The following is a 20991-nucleotide window of genomic DNA, read 5'->3' on the forward strand; positions in this document are numbered from 1 at the left end:
TGCGTCATCTGCACGGACTCAACGGCACCTGCAAGCTGGTTTTGGAAGTATCTGTGAGCCACGGGGACTCAGCAATCTCGCACCCTCGCGATCAAGACTATTTAAGCTTATGGGTAAGGTAAAGGTATGAGGTGGAGCTGCAGCAAGCGACTAGCATATATGGTGGCTAACATACGCAAATGAGAGCGAGAAGAGAAGGCAAAGCACGGTCGATAAAGGTATGATCAAGAAGTGATCCTGGACTACCTACGTCAAGCATAAGTCCAACAACCGTGTTCACTTCCCGGACTCCGCCGGAAAGAGACCATCACGGTTATACACGCGGTTGATTCATTTTAATTAAGGTCAAGTTCAGGTTTTCTACAACCGGACGTTAACAAATTCCCATCTGCCCATAACCGCGGGCACGGCTTTCGAAAGTTCAAATCCCTGCAGGGTGTCCCAACTTAGCCCATCACAAGCTCTCACGGTCAACGAAGGAATAGACCTCCACCCGAGACATTCCGATCAGACTAGGTATCCCAGTACAACAAGACATTTCGACAGGGTAAAACTAAACCAGCAACACCGCCCGATGCGCCGACATCCTGATAGGAGCTGCACATATCTCGTTCTCAGGGCAACACCGGATGAGCGCTCCGTACAACTAAAACCAGCCCTCAAGTTTCCCCGAGGTGGCGCTGCAAAGGACTCTAGTTCGGACCAACACTTAGACAAGCACTGGCCCGGGGGGGTTAAGATAAAGATGACCCTCGGGATGCGCGACTCCCAAGGGAAAAAGGCTAGGTGGCAAATGGTAAAACCAATGTTGGGCATTGCTGGAAAAGCTTTATTTAAGGCGAACTGTCAAGGGGTTCCCATTATAGCCCAACCGCGTAAGGGACGCAAAATCCGGGAACATAACACCGATATGACGGAAACTAGGGCGGCAAGAGTGGAAAAAAACACCAGGCATAAGGCCAAGCCTTCCACCCTTTACCAAGTATATAGATGCATTAATAAATAAGATATATAGTGATATCCCAACAAGTAAATAAATATTCCAACAAGGAACGGTATCTCCATGTTCCAACAAGGAACAAACTTCAATCTTCACCTGCAACTAACAACGCTATAAGAGGGGCTGAGCAAAGCGGTAACATAGCCAATCAACGGTTTGCTAGGACATTGGTGGGTTAGAGGCTGAACATGGCAATTTGGGTGGCTGACAAGCAAGTGGTAGGCATCGTAGCAATGGCATAGCAAAAGAGCGAGCAAACTAGCATAGCAAAGATAGTAGTGATTTCGAGGGTATGATCATCTTGCCTGAAATCCCGCAAGGAAGAAGAACGAGTCCATAAAGAAGACAAACGGACGTAGACGAACGGGTCCTCACAACACGACGTTATCGGAACCAACCCGAAGAAGCAACACCGGAAAAGAGAAAACAACATAGTAAACAACCCACACATCAACATGGCATGATGCACAAATGAGTATGATGCATGTCCGGTTTAATGAGGCAGGGCATGGCTAAATGCACAAACAATCCTACAGATTAGGTGGAGCTCAATATGCATCGGGATGCATATTGACAAAACACCACATCAATTATTTAGTTCCCTCTCGTTTATGTACCCCAACAATATTAAATGTTGATTAACATGGCAAGAGGTGAAGCACAACAAAACTACCTATCTAGGCAAGTTTAAATGAGGCCGGAAGCAACGAACAACAATTCCGGAAACTCCTCATGAGCATAAATTAGGTTTGGTACTGTTCTGCCCTAAACACAATTTTAGAGTTGTTTAATATGCAAATAAAGGTCACCATGATAAACTAGGCAAAATTCTACCCCATTTACATATAAAGTTTATTTAATTCGGAGCTACGGTTATTTAGTTATGAATTAAACCGTATTAGCATGGCATAGGGGCAAATTAATGCAAACAACATTTTAAACATTTTAAACATAGGTGAAAGTTGGATAGTATTAATCTACACAAAATTCTGAGCAAGTTTCATATATAAATCATTTTAATCCGATGCACCATTTGTGAGTTAGTAAATACATGATCTAGGGGGACTAAACTGCAAAACTGGCTGACTCAGGATAATAGACAAAATCGCAACAGGAAAAAAACATGCATCGGGCCGAAACTGGGCAGCCCAACAGGCACAGGGGAGAAGGGGCGCTGGGATGTGGGTGGCTCACCCATGGGCCTGGCCCGGTAGCAGGAGCGGCCTGGCAGGGGGCACGCTGGCGCGCGGAGAGAGGGCAGGCCGAGGCGGCGCTGGGCCTTGGCGCCCGCGGCAGGAGGCGAGGCCGACATTGCTGGGCCTTGGCGCGCTGCACTGGGCCGGAGGCGAGGCCCACGCGGAGGGTCAACGGCGTCGAGCGGGGATCTGGTTCCCGATCCATGGCGGCGACGACGCACCGGGTTCCCGACGAGGGCGGAGGGCACGACGACGGCCGGAGAGCGACGGGGAGCGCCGGGGATGGATAGATCCGGGCGGTGGCTCACCGGATCCGGTGCGGAAATGGCGGGAGCAGCTCGGGACGACGAGCTTGACGCCTTGTCGCCGACGAGCACCTGCGGGAGAGAGAGGCCGTGAGAGAGACCAGGGAGGGAGGAGCAGAAGGCGGGGCCGGCGCAAGCTCACCATGGCGGCGATGGTGCGTCGCGAGGCGCGACCGGGTGGCAGAGAAGACTCCGGGCAGGGATCCGGCGAAGCCTCGCCGGAGTTCCATGGCGGCGGCGCGACGCGATGGTGAAGGCAGCGTACGGGCTGCGCGGCGGCGGAGCAGGGCCGGTTCGGCCCGGCGCGGGCCGGATCCGGGCATGGCGGGTCCGCGCGGCGGGGAAGTGGGCACAACGACGCGTGTCGGCTCCGGATTGGACGAAAGCGGCGGCGGACATGTCCGGGCTGCGGGGGAGAAGTGTCCGGCGGCGCGGAGAGGCTGAAGTTAGGGTTTCATCCGCGAAATGATCCGAAATTTCGGGGAGGGGTGCTCTTTTATAGGTAGAGGGAGCTAGGAAGCTCCAAATGAGGTGCAGTTTTCGGCCACGCGATCGTGATCGAACGACCGAGATGATGGAACAGAGTTAGGTGAGTTTTGGGCCAAAATGGAAGGGTGTTGGGCTGCAACACACACGAGGCCTTCTCGGTCCCTCGGTTAACCGTTGGAGTATCAAACGAAGTCCAAATGGTACGAAACTTGACAGGCGGTCTACCGGTAGTAAACAATGATGGTGAGGCTCCATCGAAAATAATGGCATTCCTATAAGGCTGGTCATAGTGGGGAGTAACTTAGACTAAAGTGCATGGTACTAGTCCAAGTTACTACCTTCATAATGCAAAGTAACATAATAGTAGTATCATAGATGTCTTCATTTATTAGCTGGTAGACTCATCTTGTCTTGAAAAGCGCTATGTTATAGTAACATATTATGTTACTATCTCTCATTAATTATTTACCACATAAGCAAAATTTTCTTGAAGTACGCTATGTTACTAGCTAAGTTACTCCGGGGACTAACTTAGACTAATGTCATGTGCAAAGTAACATAATACTAGTGTCATATGTGACCTTATTTAATAGCTTGTAGACTCATATTGTCTTGGAAAGCGCTATGTTACAGTAACATATTATGTTACTACTTCTTATTAACTACTTGCCATATAAGCAAAAAATTCTCAAGGTGCGCTATGTTACTACCTAAGTTACTCCCACTATGACTAGCCTAAGACTAGTCACAACGGATAGTTACATACACTAGTAACATACACATATTTCTAGACTATGTTACTACCTTCATAGTGGGTACTAACTTAAGTGTGATAACATGCAAAGATTCGTTTATTAGGTTATAGACTCAGGGGGTGTTTGTTTCCAGGGACTTTTTGGTGTAGAGACTAGAAAAAGTCCCTCTTAGAGACTTTTTAACCAAACGAGGGGGCTACTAGGGACTAAAAGTTGCTTTTTAAGACTAAATGAAGAAGACTCTCAAGGAGAGTCTTTTTTGGAACTTTTTAAGACTTCTCCAACAATGCCCCTCCATGCACCCATTGACCCGCCACCCCATGATATTGTTTGGTTGTTATTTTTCTATATACTAGGGGTAACATAATCATTTAATAACTTCTAGAGAGGGACTAGGGACTTTTTAGTCTCTGGAAACAAACAGGGAGGGACATTTTAGGAACTAGGGACTTTTTAGTTGGAACTAGAAAAAGTCCTAGGACTTATGAACCAAACAGGGCCTCGTATTGCATTGGAACATGTGATGTTACAATAACTAGCTAAGTTAGTACAACTACCTCTCTCTTCATTAACTCATTGCCACAAAAGCAAATTTGCTGAGTTGGACTCGATGTTACTGCTGAAGTTACTCCCACTGTGGCTAGTCTAATGTATACTAGATAGGAAGTGCGACTTGCCGCACCCCACCCGCCCCAGTCATATCCAACCTGGTATGAGACGTTTTGTATTTCATACGTTTATACAATGAAAGCAATACCGCAAAGGCTCGGTAGGCTACAGAAAAAGTGAAAGGCTCAATTGTTCGTGATAATTTATTTACAATCTACACAAGGCCACAAAAAAGAGAGTAACATCCATGCATAGTTTCTATACTAAGCATAGGCAGAGTGCATACAAAACATGTGTTACACAGAATTTTTATTGCCCAATACTTTTGCAGTTGCACAGGTCACACATGTTACAGATAGATAAGGTGCCGACAATGATAAAACAAAAAAAATAACTAATAGGCACACAAGCCTTCGTTTTCCCCCCTAACAGATTCACTTTTACCTAGAACTTCCGTGCTTCGCATCTACAGAAACTATATCATCTGAATCTGTATATCTATCTACTGCTTTCTTTCGTGTCCGGTGTACCATATCTTTGTTCTGAATTCAAGTGACTAAACATTGATATGTACACAGTATCAAACAAAAGTAAAGGGGATTAGGGGGTAAATAAGCTACCTGTTGCAATAACCAAATACATGTTATAATTCTGACGCAAACAAAAATGTAACAACAAGAAGTCAAACCATATATTGTCCGAGAAAGACGATCAATGTCTCCATTACCCCAAAATTTATTGATAGGCAACAATGGTTGTACAATGATCAGTTGGCATACACCATGAACAATATAAGTGACACACTCATGTAAGTAGGCATGGAAGAACACTAATAACTGCAAGATGATGCAGCTAACTTAGAATAAAGGAGCCACAACTGAAATACATGCAAACTGGTGCAACTAACTGAGATAAAGGTTAGTATAAGTTTCCTATATAAATTTAGGTTAAAAGGTAAATCAACTAAAGTTTTTTTGTTCTTCCTATATACTGGCATATGGGATCGGTAACCCACTCTATTCCAACCCAACAAAAATAGAGAAAACAGAGCATCAATCTTGCTTTCTTTAACGCTAGAGAGATCGGTCCCAAAAGGCCTTGCCCAGGAACCAACAAGGCATCATGTTGTGTTTCACAAAGACCATGAAGCATAAGCAACTAATCATAGAAGTAGACACAAACTTGGTTACCTAGGCTCGAAATGCAGGGCTGGCGGCTACTCACCTAGGCCCGAAGTAGCTGTCTCTGTCGTTGGGTCATTGACAGTAAGGCGGGATAGATTCATCTTGGGCTCCTCTCCCTTTGTGTGGTGGCAGCCTGAGCTTCTCCTGCCGAGCGCCAATGAGGAAGAGATCGAGCAGAATCGGTGAGTGGCTGACTTTCGTAATGCAAAATCGGTGAAACTAAAAACACATGCTATAGTTTGAAGCAAAGAAGTAGCATGCGCATTGGAATGTCATTGTTTTAATTATAGAAGTGGCATCAAATTTAAAAAAACACAGAAGTGCCACATTTTTTCCAAACCAATAAAACTGAAATAATCTAAGAATATTATCATTACAGAGCAATAATTTCTGAAGTCGGTGTCTATAAAAAGTAAAATAATATAAGGAAATCTATCTACTATCACCAGCATTGCAAACCAAACCAATCAGTAGTATAACAATCAGATCGATGATAGGGGCTTTGGCTAGTGTGGTGCCCGAGGTTGCTCACCGACGTACAACAGGGACTTTGGATAGAATCCTATGTTTTAAAGGCGTCCCTAAGGCGACGCCTAGGCGTCGAAGCGCTCCCCCTCCGCTTTGGAAAATCGACCGCTTTGGGCGCCTAGGCGTCCAAAGCGCCCGCCTAGGCGTCGCCTAGGCGCCAAAGCGCCCCCCCTCCCTAAGGCGGTAAGGCGTCGCCTTAAAAACATAGATAGAATCACCGCCCAAAATGATCAAATATTCAAGTGCGGTGCATAGTTCTTTCAAGATAAAAAGAACAGTTGATTATGTGATGTTTCAAATAGTACGTCCATAGTAGTGTACAAGTGTTCCCTCAATTTAATCAAGCCATTTATTCTTCCTACATATACTCCCTATGCACCATAGAACTTATCCATTAATGAGTTCTCTGTAGGTTTTTGCAAGGAATTATTTGCATCTACATATCTTATACATTTGCTTGTTTCCTAACATATCAGTTTTTGCAAGGAATTATTTTCAATCCAAATTTAGACTGAGATACAAAACTGAACTATGCAATCCAAATTATACATCCTATGGACATAGTTAGGCACTGATGCTAATCCACCATCCAATGATCACGCCACAACACAAATACAGTTTTGGGTTGCATCTTACCGCTCAGAGATAGTAGTCACACTTGCAAGTAGCAACTGTGATATGTCAGATGATACAGAAACAAAAGCAAACAAACAACGGCCACCTCGACCAACGGTGAAGCTCTGAATTAGGACTGGAAGGACGGACCATATAATATGATAGAGGAAAAGCAAGATATGAATGTTAGAAATCAAAATCCCAACCTTAGCTAGCTGAACCACCAAACAAAGTTTAGTTTCAGAGCGGGTAATATAATCATAACATTATACAGAGAGGTATCATGCATGTTGACTATACAATATTTAAAGCGAACAAAGAGGTATTTTATTCCAATGGTTTATTCAATTCTTGATGCGTTTATTCCAATGGTTTATTCAATAACTAAAAAAAAGCTACAGGCAAGCACATAACAGAGCATATGGTATACCTACCTAGAGCAGCACAAGAGAAAGAGAGGGAGCCAGAGGTAGGAGATGGGATCACTCACCGGAGAGGGAGGTTGTGGTCGACCGCCGTCGTCGGGGTCGGGCATGGGCTCCACGTCACGCAGCAGCATCGATTCCTGCGGGCTCAGGTCTGAAATGCATCACAATGTTCAACACCGTCAGACTCAAATTCAGGTTCAGTATGCCAAAGAACAGGACGCCAAGACAAATCTGATTCAGGTTCAGTATGACAAATAACACATCACCAAGTGAAATGTGATTAAGGTTCAGTATGGCAAAGAATACGCCACCATGAGAAATGTGGTTTTTAGTGTCTGGCGAGCAAGTATGATGTGTATTCATCTGTAACTTGATTACATGAATTCAGGTTCAGCATGTCAAGAAAGAGCAGTAGTGCTACATATTCCTCCGTGATTGGATGATCATAAAAGTTACACTATCCAAGAGCTGTCACTCCCCCTAATGTTATAAAACACTAAAGCCTGGAGCACATTAGTTGGAAGTGATATATACAACATGCAGCTAGCCGAAGATCACCTAAAGAAGGGACTATTGTACCGTATATTGTTAGGGTTAAAATTCAGGTATTGGCACACAGAGAAACTAACAGGAAAACATGCACCATTAATGACTCACCATAAGGGCAGTAGATGATCTACAGTAGATGGTTACCAAATAATGCTCGGAAGAACAATCTCTCGAAAAGAACCATGAGAGCGCCAAACTATCTGTAAACATGAAGAATGCCCTTGCTAGGATTAGAAGAGACGAGTATGCTATGATAATCCAAAGAACAAAAGGAATTTAAAGTTATCAAAGCATAAAGCAAGCGCTGAACCTATAAAAATATCCGCTAAGCTTTGCCTGAAAACCCACCAAATATATCCTCGGTTACATAGTTGTCTCTGTCAAGGTAGTGACTACAGAAAGGTTTCCCAACAAAACAAAATAAAGTTGTTCTTTCTTTTTGAGAGTTTGATAGCAAACCCGCAATGCATCAGAAAGGGCATGTGTAGCTAGATAAATTACTTGTTTCAACACGATTGGCATATTTTTATAAGGAACCACATACTACGTATGAGACAAATTCCCATGGTACTATAAACCACCGGTTTATCAAACACTACAAAAAATAAAGTCTGACAATACTTCAACTTGGAGTTAGACATCTTATTTACGACTGAACAAATTGTAGTCTCCGTACTGATAAGCAAGAGATAATTAGACCAACAAATAAACCATAGTTTATGGACATGGAAGATGTTGGAGAACACCACTGTATCATGTAGCACCAATCAGCTATCTCGGGAAATTTCAAAAGGGGTGCACCACGACGGCAAGCGGAGCGTCGTGTGGGTCCTCTCCGAGCACAATCCTCGCCTGTAGCACAAACACAAAGAGAAGGAAGCACACCCAGACCCAGGTCAACCCACGATCGAATCTGAAGCCCAACCAAAATTGAAGCAAAAAAAGGGGTCGGGCAGCGATGCACCAGGGACTCCTCGGAAAGCGAGCAGCTCTCGGAGTCGAGCCTGAGAACCTCCAGGGCCGAACCTGCGAGTTTTTCTAGTATTCGCCTGACCAAAATGTTGGGACCGGCACCCTCATGCCAAGGCATATTTTTACCATACAAACTCAAGGCAATAAGAGCGGCTCCGATAACTTGTTGGGAGCGAGTCTTTCTAGTATAACAAAGTACAACTTACTCTTAACCAGATTAAATCAAGGACCAACAACAAACAATAAAAGATCAAGAACTCGTATGCAATAAAGGTATGAGAGAGAAGAAATCTTTACATAAGACGACTATAAGCAGTGGAGCATAAATAAGCAACACCTTTAAATACAAATAAAAGGGTCCAGGGTTCATTGCATAGTGGGCTCAGATCTGACTTGCCTCGATCATATAACCTACCGCCGTCTCTTATCACCAGATCAATCTGTTTATACAGTGGAGTTGCCCTGGTTATCACTCAACAAGAATGACCATCCAAGGACAGAGCAACAAGTATCACATGATCAAAAAGGATTCTAGAGACAAGAGGGAGGATTCAACTTGATACCCACAGGTGCCTCGGTTGCTCAAAGGCACACTTTTTTCCAGCCACGGCTAATCATCATCGCCCCAACACGAGAGAGAGGGTCGTGTGAGAGAAGAGGGGATTCAGAGAGAAAGGGCGGATGGGAGCACGAAAGGGCAAGCTGGTGCCCTCCCCCACCTCATCCACGCACGGGCCAACCACCGTCCACCACGCACAAGGCCAAAACGTGAAAAGACCAAAATACCCTCTGTGGGGGTACGTTATTTCTTGCGGTGGCACAAGATATTTGCCAGCCCACGCGCCCCACGGGCCACACAGCCAAAACACATAGCCACGGTCACTGAACAAGGCAGCCCACACGCCGGAAACCCCACACGCCAGCGAAATACGCTCAAAACGGCGGAGTAAGCGAAAACCCAGGGAAACGGTGACTTTCATTGCGACAGGAGCAACGAATCAATCCGACGGCGCAGGTCATCCCACTGCTCGATCCGGCGGCTGGAATCACATCAAGCAAACGAATCTAACGGCCAGGAGGCCCAAATCGCTGAGGAGCCAGGGAATCCGATCGTAGTCGTTTTTTACCTCACCGTGGGAGGTTGTAGCCGAGGCAGTACTCAGTGAGCACCGGGGTTGCGCCTGAAAGCCGTCCAACCGGTGAGGAACCGCATCGGAGTTGCGCCTTGCACCGTCCCGCCGACGAGCACGAATGCATCAAACAACCAAGTGACTCTGTGCACGAAATACATGTCAAACAATATCAACAATCAGATATGCTATTGCAATAAGCGAATAAACATTTAGTATAATAGAACAATGTAATCGAAGCGGGGCTAGGCAATACAGAAAGCAATGCATATTTGATAGACCAGCTCATCTATCACTGGAACTGTAGAGTATTTAGATGACTGCTAATAATAGTATGTCACTGCTGATATATTTGTAAGTCAAATGGAATGTGTTTTGTTAAAAACCCAAATAATGGCCTGACTTTGATGAAGCCACAGGACGCTACAGGGTTAAAGGATAGTTTTCATCAAGAATATGCGCATTGGGATCCACACACATGTCAGTAAATCATGAAACTACATATGTTCCTACCTGGAGGTACCCATTCGTATTGCAAGCAAGACACTGAACAACAATAGCAGGGATCTGCAGTAGAGTAGGACCGATTAACGGCTTAGGATATACCTTGTGTGCCAGTGAACCTTAGATCTGAAAGCCCGTGCACCTGTCGAACATAATGACTATTAAGAGAATGATTTCAAAGCAACCGTAACTGGCATAATGATTATTAAGTAAACAGGTACATAACGAATACAATGAATGTCTACATAGTACCCCATCTCTCTGAATACTGAATACATGCACACTCATTTTGAAGTACACTTTTGGAGCGATGGAAAACCAGGAAATTAGAATGCAGGGAAAAAGAAAATTAAGAGAACCAGCCAACTATGCAAGGGCACCACCTGACAGTTCAGAACTTCAGGAGGTGCTTACTGTATTATCGATATAGCGATGCATCTTGTTAGAATCAGCAAATAAATGCATATGCTAGCAGTTAGTGTTCGCAGGGAGAAAACAAACAATCCATTACTGAATTATGCATATACATCCCCGTGAATAAACTACACGTGCACGGCAACATCAAACTATCCATGTGCAATCGGAGAGAAGTAACATACTGTCCTTTTATCTTATACTCTATCTTATATGGCAGTCTGCCATGCTGATGTCGTCTTTGTATTCATTACAATATCACATATCAACCTATGTTTTTAGGTCCCTACAAATTTGTTCCAAATTTGGTTAGACGAACTACACAGCAGAAGCACTTTTAGCTAACATAAGAATACACCATCATTAGGTATACAGGTTTACAACCATGATAAGCAAAACATTGCCATCTTTCTCTAGTCAACTCATGGCATGAACAAAATAACGTGACCACGGAAATATCATGTACACATTGGAGTTCATGTGTTGTTTGATCAAACAAGGAAATCAATATTTGACAAAGTATTTCAGGCAAACAAATATGGAAGAAATTAACGATTTCATATGTGAATTACCAAAGAAATTAGCCCGAGCGAGGTACAAACGTCGACCACCACATACAGAACAGAAAATGGAGAAGCACTCATCCTCGCAACATATCGCCATCATCTGAGACAGAATACAAACGCACAAAATGGAAATAGTAAGCACATGCATCATAAGTAAGCTACTAAATTAGGACTTGAAAGAGTAAAATCAGCACACAAGTGGTGCTTACAACAATCTTCACACAAACTTTACACCGGCCAAAACGAAACTTATATAGATTTTCCTACCACAATGTTATAAACTACTATCTAATTGACCATCATCTGAGATAGTATCTCAAAAAACGTTATCAATGCATTTTTATAGCTAGCTGCATTTCAACAATCCTGGTCAACCATGAATAAATTAGCAGAACACCAAGATATATGTACAGGAGCATCGGGTTCATTTGATACATGTACATACAATCAACAGGATATTTTTATCTTGAACAACAATTAATCTAGTGTCTAGACAATGGAAGAAAGACATGATACGGACTATCCTGCAGTCCTCCATTACTAATTTTTCATCAAGCAACAACATAATTCAAATGCATGATCTCAACTGAGGCACAAATAAACCAGATGGGAAATCAATAAACCTTCCAATTTTGGGATCCAACAGCTCTGGAGGACTGCACCTCTCCCCTTGTGATCCATCCCCCTGCAAAAAAAAACAAATTGACATATCCAATTGAATCTCGAGCGGATGAACACACACACACACAGAGAGAGAGAGAGGAAATGGGGGAAGTGGAGATAACGCTCACCGCTGCCTTCACACAGTTGATCTGAGGCGGCACATCACGGTTTGTTTCCTTCACGGACGCGCACTGGCACAAGGACGAGGGCCCATCGTTCCTCCAGTCGATGGAGGCGCCTGGAACAACGACCAGGAGGCGATGCAGTGCGGGAGGACTTAGGCGGTGTCAGCGAGGACCGATCGGAGCCGCAGGCGCAGCGCCGGCGTCCATGGCGACGCCGTGTAGTGCACCGATGACCGCGGTGCTAGGGTTAGCCGGGGCCGCTCGTAGAGGAGCGGCGCGATGGATCAACGTGGTGGAGAAGGAGCAGCGTCACAAGATGACCTCGTGGATGTGCTGGATGGTGACGGACTTCGCCGGAACTGGCCGGTACCAGGCGACGATGGTGGCGGCGGCAGTTGGGGAAGAGAGAGAGGATCGTGGGAGAGAAGAGGGGATCCAGAGAGAAAGGACGAATGGGAGCACGAAGGGTCAAGCCGGTGCCCTCCCCCACCTCATCCACGCACGGGCCAACCACCGTCCACCACGCACAAGGCCAAAACGTGAAAAGACCAAAATACCCTCTGCGGGGGCACGTTATTTCTTACGGTGGCACAAGATATTTGCGAGCCCACGCGCCCCACGGGCCACACAACCAAAACACATAACCACGGTCACTGAACGATGCGGCCCACATGCCGGAAACCCCACACGCCAGCGAAGTACGCTCAAAACAGCGGAGTAAGCGAAAACCCAGGGAAACGGTGACTTTCATTGCGACAGGAGCAACGAATCGATCCGACGACGCAGGTCATCCCACTGCTCGATCCGACGGCCGGAATCACATCAAGCAAACGAATCTAACGGCTAGGAGGCCCAAATCGCTGAGGAGACAGGGAATTCGAGCGGATTCGTTTTTCTGAATGGAACGCAACCGGGGTCGCCCCGAGTTTTATCTGTAATCAAGGACAGGGCAGGTGTGGCGCCCCGTGAACATGGCAAATTAAGCCCATTTACTGCACTCAACCAAGTGACGGTGGTGGTCAAAGGCGATTGGGCAAGTGCAGTCGCACTGCCGCAGCCGCAGACCATTTACGCCCTTGGCAGGAGCCAACCTGGCCACCACCCATCACTTCCACTTCCACAGCGCAAGCCTGTAAAGTGGTTAAACCCTTAGCTTCGCTGTATTTAACCATCACGTAGACTGACTCCGGCATTGCATCGCCACCCAACCCAAAGGCACCACACAGCTCAAGGAAGCTCAAGGACTCCAGAGGAAGGAGCCATGGCGCTCGGCAAGCTTGGCGTGGCCGTGCTGGTGGCATCTCTCCTCCTGCTCAGCACCATCAAGGTAAGTTAAGGGGACCGTATGTGTAAGTACTCAATGCGACAATGCATGATAGTGTGATGATCCTCAGAAGATAAGGTATGTGATCATAGCACGCACGGGTGCATGGTACCGTATGTGACAGTAGCACCACCAACCTCCACCGAGCTGTGTTCCCTGGGGGCTGGAGCTCTGGCCAAAGATTGCGCATACTTTGTTACTTGAGATAAAAGGAAGGCATGGTCACACTGGGCATGGTAGTCATGGGAGTCCAAATTCACTGTTTTGATCCTTTTTCGAAGAGTGTTTGACTTTGATGCCACGTTAGCACTGACAGATGGGCCCTGCCTGTCATAAACACGCTTAAATAGTCTAAACTAGTCATTATCTGAAAATGGTAGTTTTTAGTCACAAAATTAGAAAATTTTGGTAGTTTTCGGTCACTTTTTTTGAAGTGGTAGTTCTATGGGACGCAAACCTCTAAAGTGATAGTTTTTTGTCAAACACTCCTTTTTCGAAACTTCAGCACGATCTAACGCGCTTTCAGGAAAAATCAGGATCTGTCCTTTTTCCTACTGATATTGGCCTATGTTTTTTCCTACGGATTTCTTTTTTAAAAAAAGTAACTTTCATTTTATGAAGTCTTGAAACTATGATCACAATTTCGAAAATTGCAGTTATAGCACCCTGTCTTTGTCGTCAGCAATGAAGACCAACTTTTCATTTTCAAGAGAGGCGAAAAGCCTTATTCGTTGCGCATGGAAAAGAAGTATGTTTTTTTCGTTATCGATGAGGAACCCTCTTCGTTGTTGCCAGAAATGAAAAACCCGTCATATCACCGAAACAAGGCGACGGAGATGCATGTAGCAATGATTACCCACTTTGGCTGCCAATGAAATGTTTTTTCCATCAATTTGCCCTTTCCTGCTCATTTTTTCGCCTTTTCTCTTGCCTTGCTCATCGTATAAACCCTCCTCCCCCTCCTCGCATGTTGGCTTATGCATCCTACCTTAGTCATTTCTCCATATATGTCTGTTGAGCATCCCATCGTTTTACTTCATTGATGTCTCATCTAGTTTTGACAGGTGTCGCAAAAATGAAGATGGGAAATAGCAGTAGGGAGGTTCCACCGGTCTCTTTTGATAAATTAGTTAGTAGTGAGAGCCACCTGGAATTGGTAAGTCTTTTTCTCAAAGAAGGGCTCATGGAAACAAACCCTAAGAAAATTCGACAAGAACTTTTAAGATTGTGTGGAAGGTGGGACACCATGTTTAAACTCAAATGTATGAAGAAGTGCATTCGTGAGTTACTTCTGGAACTTGCATCGACAAAAATAAGTTTTTCACATAAGCAACATGGGGACCACATTGCGCCCTTGACGCAAAGACCAGTTGCAGCCAAGAAGCCAAGCAACCTATAAAGAGCAGCCTCCCCAACAACCTCCTAACTGGTCGCGAACATCCAAAAAAATAGTGGCCAACAACCTGGAGTCGGAAAGTGATGACCCTGCACCGACCTGACGATAGTGCAGAATACATGTCCAACATAATTCAACCCGACGCATGTCATACTTGAATAAGCCGCGGAGCCGGCCAATCGGGGTCCATGACGCATTGACTGAGGGATGTCATAGAGTGATCCATACTTCATTTCTGTGTCGCGACCTCTCCCTTCCCCTTCATCGCCTCGTTCGATGGATCCTTCACTACCGCGGCAGCCAGTTCCATCATATTATGCTGAACGGGGTTCCACACCTTGCCTGATTCATTACTTTGTATGAGTACTTCTTGCGGATGGCCCCGCACTTTGGCCTCTAAAGCAACTTCTTCGAGGTAAAGCTGCAGAAGGAAAACGACAGAATACCAGATTGCAGTGGGGCAATCGTTTCGCCTCGTGCAGGCTTGGGGTACTTTCGGCTTCCAGTCGGGAATGACGGAGTTGTGATAGTTGATACGTCTCATATATATCTAATTTTTTTGATTATTTCATGCTACAATAATATCACTTTTGAATATATTTTTATAGCAATTTATATTATTTTTCTCGACTAACTATTAACTAAGTGCCCAGAGCCAGTTGTTTTTCTACAAGTTTTTGACTTCTCAGAAAATCCACATTTACGAACCTCAAAATACGGTGGGGATTTACGAAGATTTTTCAGAAGACGCAGATTCTAGAGAGCACCGGAAGAGGCCAGGGGGGCACCCTAGGCCCCCACGGGGCCAGGGGCCCACTACGTGGGGTGGCTGCATGGCCCCCCCCTAGCACCGCCTTACACTGATTCTTTCACCTATAAATCCTGAAACTCCCCGTACCATTTTTCACGATTTTTCTACCGCCGGAATTTCTTGCTCCAGGAAGATCAAATCTGAAGGTCTATTCATGCATGTATGAACAAAGTTCTTTACGTGTAAGAAAAAATGTACAACGTGTAAGAAAAAATGTAGACATGTGTTTAAAATAGAAAAAAAATAAAGAAACTAAAGAAAACCAAAGAGAAAAAGGAGAGATCGGAGGAAAAACAATGCAAGAAGGAAAAGAAAGAAATAAACCTGAAAAATGAGAAAGAAAACTAAAAGTCAAAAGGCAAAAAATTGGAGGAAAACAATGCAAAAAAGGAAAAGAAAGAACCTAAAAATGAGACAGAAACAAACATAACCATAAAAAATCAGTGAAAACAGAGAAACCAGAATTTTAAAAAAAAATATAACAAAGAAAAAAAAACAGAAGGAAACCGGTGAAAAAAATAAAAAGGACCGAAGAAAGAACAAAAGAAACGACAAAAAGAAATAAAAACCCGAAGAAAACCTAACCTAACGCGAGTGAGTCCAAGTCTATTGGGTTAGCTCGCTAGTGCTATGCCTGAAGCGAGAGGACAGAGGAGACCACAACTCTCAAAAGCGCTCGTCTTTTTAAGTATTTTTTGCTTACTTTTTTTATACTTTAAAATATCTTCAATATCTATATTCGAAAAAACATATGACATAAGTTTATGAAAAACTTTAATCATGCAATTAAAAATTACTAAATGTGTATTGAAAAAATTGTTTCCGATGCATACGATGGACAATGTGTAAGGACAAGAGTAGACATCAAGATATAAGTTCTCAAAAATGTTAATCATGTATTTGGAAAATGTTAAACATGTATATAAAAATGTTTCTGATGTATAACAAATGTACATGAAAAAGTAAACAAAGAAAAGAGTATGTTTTATAAATTGTTAATCATGTATTTAGAAAATTAAACACCTTTTTGTATAATGTTCCTGATGTAAAAAAAATTACAAAGTTTATGGAGAAAAGTAGACATGAAATATATATGTTTCAAAAAATCTTAATCATGTACTAAAAATGTTAAACCTCTACAAATAAAATGTCCGAGATGTATGTACAATGTTTATGCACAAAGGAGAAAGAAAATACATTTTTAATTTTTTAATTCCATATTTCTAAAAAAATGCAATATGTATATAAAAATATACAATGTGCCTGAAAAAAAATAGTTATAAAAATGTAACTTAGAAAGAATATAAATAATGTATTTAGAAAACTTTAAACGTATATATAAAAAATCTTCCTGATGCATACAAAAAATGTACAATGAAAAACAAATGAAAACAAACAAGAAAAAAAATAAAGAAAGAAAAGAAAAAAAACAATAAACCGCGGAATAAACGGAAAAAGGTGAAAAAACGAAGTAAAACAGAAAATCGTTGAAGGAACAAAGAAAACCGAAGAACAAACTAAGATGGAAAAGATTAAAACAAAGTAAGAAAAAACAAATGGACTAAACAAGTAAAACTAGCGAGCGAGGATCCCAAAGCGTGCGAGCTACCCCGAAGTCAGCAAGTGAGCAACGAGAAGTGGGCCCGCCAATCACAACGTGACATGAAAACACCCTTTCCCTATTCGACACCACGAGGCACCCCCCCTCCCCCCGGAACGTATCTGGTGCACTCGGGCAATTGGTGCTACCGGTGCATCGGACTCCATTGCACATTAAAAAATGTTTTAAAAAATTGACTGCATCGACACAACATCAATGTATGTTTTCACAAAAAATTAAATCAAAATTTGAAACATTGCTCGAGATACAAAAATAGAAAATTTGAAATCAATATCTTAATGGGCCAAAAGTGAAGCCCAATTTGTGTTATCTACTATTCCATGTCAGATTTATCATTTTTGTATCTCGAGTAATGTTTCGAATTTTGGTTTGAATTTTTGTGACAATATACATTCTTGTTGTGTCAATGCATTAAATGTTTTTTTTGAAACATTTTTGAATGTGCAACGGGGCATCGGTGCACCGGCAGCACCAATTGCCCCGGTGAACCAGATATACCCCCCCCCCCACGTACACTAGGGTTGTAGCTGGTGCGGGCCATATACTTCTGGTCATGTTTTTCTTTTCCACGTTTTCGTGCTGGGTTTTCTAGCCATTTTCTGTTCGAGTTTCTTCTACTTGTTTTTTGTTTTCTTTTCTCTGTTTTCTCCTTTTTTTTACTGTTTTTGAACAAGTTTCAAATTCGTTTATTGTTTCTCAAATCCGTGAACTTTTTTTAATGCATGAACATTGAGCATGTGATTTTGTTTTTCAAATTCTTGTTTTCTTTTCAGCTTTCTTGATATTTTCCAAATTCACGAACCTTTTCCCAAATCATGAACTTCATATTCGCAAAAAAATCCAAAATCCTGTAATTTTCTCAATTTGCGAACATTTGCCAATTTTCCATTTTCTTATAAATTTTTCTTTTTTGTGAATTTTATTTAAATTTTTAACCCTTTTCAAATTTATCTTTTCATTTTTATGATTATTTTTCAAAAGTCAGCAGTCAGACCGTCAACTAGTCAACCAACACCAGCGAGATCGAAGCGAGCCAAGTGTGAAAACGGGCGACACCTTTGTAGTATTTGCTGGGCCGGCTGCTACGCATCGCGTGTGAGTGCCAGCAGCGCTAGCCGGTGCTAAGAGCGCCGAATAGCAGCTCTCTTCGATGCTTGTCAACCAAAGCACCTGGCTCGCTTCCATCTTGCTGGTTGGTTAGTTGACTAGTTAGTTAACCGTCTGATCGTTGAGTTTTTGGAAATTTGGAATATTTTTCAGATTTGTGAACACTTTTTAAATTTGCAATTTTTTGGAAATTTAGTAATATTATATTAAATCATAAAATATTTTTAAATTCAATTTTTATATTTGTAAACATTCCGGGAACATTATTTGAAATCCGCATTGATTTTTAAAATACATAAAAAAGTAGAAATTCGAACATTGTTGAGTCCCTAATATTTCTTTCGATTTTATGAACATTTTTTAACAAAAAATGTGAACAGTTTTTAAGTTTAAAATGCAAAATGAAAAAATGCCAACGTCCCAGCACCTGACCTGGCCGAAGTGCACGGGCAGTACGTGTTTGCTAGCTTTCCGTCGCCCTATGCGGGCACTGGGAGGTCATCCTCTGCGTACAGAAATCCTGAAAGAGGACTGCATTTTATTGTTTTGCGAATTTGAAAGAAGACTGCTTTAATAATAAGAACCCGTCTTCAAAGAGTCTGTGTGTTGACTGAGTTCAGCGCGTGTAATCAGAATTCAACACTTCCTACGACTCTTTAGGTTCAAACAACTGACAAGAAGTAGCTCCCGCATTTCCTTTTTTTTGAGGGAATGCCATCGTGGCTTACTTTATTAATCAAATAAGCACACTTACATTGTTCATGAGATATTCAGTCAGAAAGGGAGGGTGATCATCTATCCAATTACAAGATAAAAGATTTTCATAACTATGTTTTGCTATCTCATGTGCGACACCATTGGCCTCCCGGAGACTGCGAGGGCCTCCCGGAGACTGCGAGTACTGAACTGTTCCTATTTCCGTCACCAGATCAACACAATCCGCATAAACTACAGCTTCTTCATTCCATCATATTTGTCCTCCTTTGCAAGCTTCAATCACCTCTAAACAATCAGATTCAGCAACGGCTTGGTGATAGCCCAAAGATGTCACTAGTTCAAGGCCTTTTTTCATTGCCAGTGCTTACATCATCGTGGCCGATGACAAGTGTGGAACATAAAAACATGCACCTGCAAGGAAATTGCCTATCTTGTCACGGATAACCGCGCCCGTCGCCCCTTCCCCCTCTTCAAAATGAAACGAGGCATCTACATTTAATTTAATTTAACTTGACATGAATTTGGTTTCATCCATTTAACTACTCTGAGCTGTTTTGGTGAAGTTTGTGCATAGGGACAGAACAGATAACTTCCAATTTGTTGCTGGGGGTGTCCTCTCCTTGTGTGTGACTGTCCGTCTGATCCACCAGATGTACCATGTTGCGATCGCCACAACCTCCGCAATCCCTACCCGAGGTAGACCAAGGTAATGACTAGTTGAGGAATCCAACAACTCCTCCAAGACGGCTGAACCTGACCTGTCTACAATACATGCATCTGATATTGCTTGTTTTAGTTTTAGTGTGTACCACATCGTTTTTGCTGGTGCGCATTCAAATAGCAAGTGTTTCAGGTCTTCTGGGTGATCATGACAGATTGGACACCGGTCGTCCGTCCCAATATGGCGATTCGTCAGAATTGATTTGACTGGAATGGCTCCATGTAACACTTTCCACACAAAAGTTTTGACCTTACCAGGAACCAAAAGTGCCCACACCTTCTTCCAGATTGGATTCGATCCTCTAGATGATGACGGCATAGTTTGGTATGAATTCCCGAACTGGTGTTTCCATTCCACATGATACGCCAATTTCACTGAGAACATCCCATTTCTGTTATAATGCCATGAAACAAAATCATCAAAGTTGTTCAAACTTAAAGGAACTTTTAGGATTCTGGTTGCATCCACATGTGAGAAAATAGACCGCACAAGGTCTTCGTCCCATTTTCCTGAATAAGGGTCAATCAGCTCAGCCACTTTGGTAATCACAATATTACCTCTTGGCAACAAAACCCTTCTGTCCGGACTGGTAGGTGTCCATGGGTCTCTCCATATATCAAAGGACTCGCCGTTTCTTACCCTCCAAATATAACCTCTTTTCAAAGTTTGAATACCGGCGAAAATGCTTTGCCATGTAAATGAGGATCCTTTTTTAGGCCCTGCCTCCAGTATACTTTGGTTGGGAAAATATTTTGCTTTAAGGATCCTAGCACACAAAGAATCAGGATTTCACAGAAGTCTCTGTATCCAAGTCCTCCAAGATTCTTTGGGAAACAAAGCTTCCACCAAGAAAACCAATGCATCTTCCTGCTATTTTCATCATCTCCCCACCAGAACTTGGCAATCACATTAGCCATATCTTTACAGATTCCTTTTGGGATTTTGAAAACCGACATTGCATATATTGGAATTGAAGGAAATATGCCCTAGAGGCAATAATAAAGTTCTTATTTATATTTTCTTATATCATGATAAATGTTTTTTATTCATGCTAGAATTGTATTAACCGGAAACTTAGTACACGCGTGAATACATAGACAAACAGAATGTCCCTAGTATGCCTCTTCTTGATTAGCTCGTTAATCAAAGATGGCTAAGTTTCCTAACCATAGACATGTGTTGTCATTTGATGAACGGGATCACATCATTAGAGAATGATGTGATGGACAAGACCCATCCGTTAGCTTAGCATAATGATCGTT

General features: G+C 43.0%; 1 long non-coding RNA gene across 5 annotated transcripts; it reads right to left on the minus strand.

Annotated features, from left to right (window-relative positions):
* Positions 1-4637: 4637 nt before the first annotated feature.
* LOC123189383 (uncharacterized) lies at positions 4638-12504 on the minus strand. 5 transcript variants are annotated; one of them, XR_006495725.1, is made up of 8 exons: positions 12036-12504; positions 11868-11929; positions 11251-11344; positions 10367-10406; positions 9758-9904; positions 7767-8510; positions 7172-7260; positions 4638-5682 (listed from the first exon to the last, which is right to left on the minus strand). It is a non-coding gene; the product is annotated as an uncharacterized lncRNA (long non-coding RNA). The 5 variants fall into 5 exon arrangements; XR_006495727.1 differs by having other exon boundaries at positions 7767-7858; positions 8405-9904; XR_006495724.1 differs by having other exon boundaries at positions 8623-9904; positions 12036-12503.
* Positions 12505-20991: the final 8487 nt, after the last annotated feature.

This window comes from Triticum aestivum, chromosome 2A (genome assembly GCF_018294505.1).
Source record: "Triticum aestivum cultivar Chinese Spring chromosome 2A, IWGSC CS RefSeq v2.1, whole genome shotgun sequence".
In the NCBI taxonomy this organism is placed as follows: Eukaryota; Viridiplantae; Streptophyta; class Magnoliopsida; order Poales; family Poaceae; genus Triticum; species Triticum aestivum.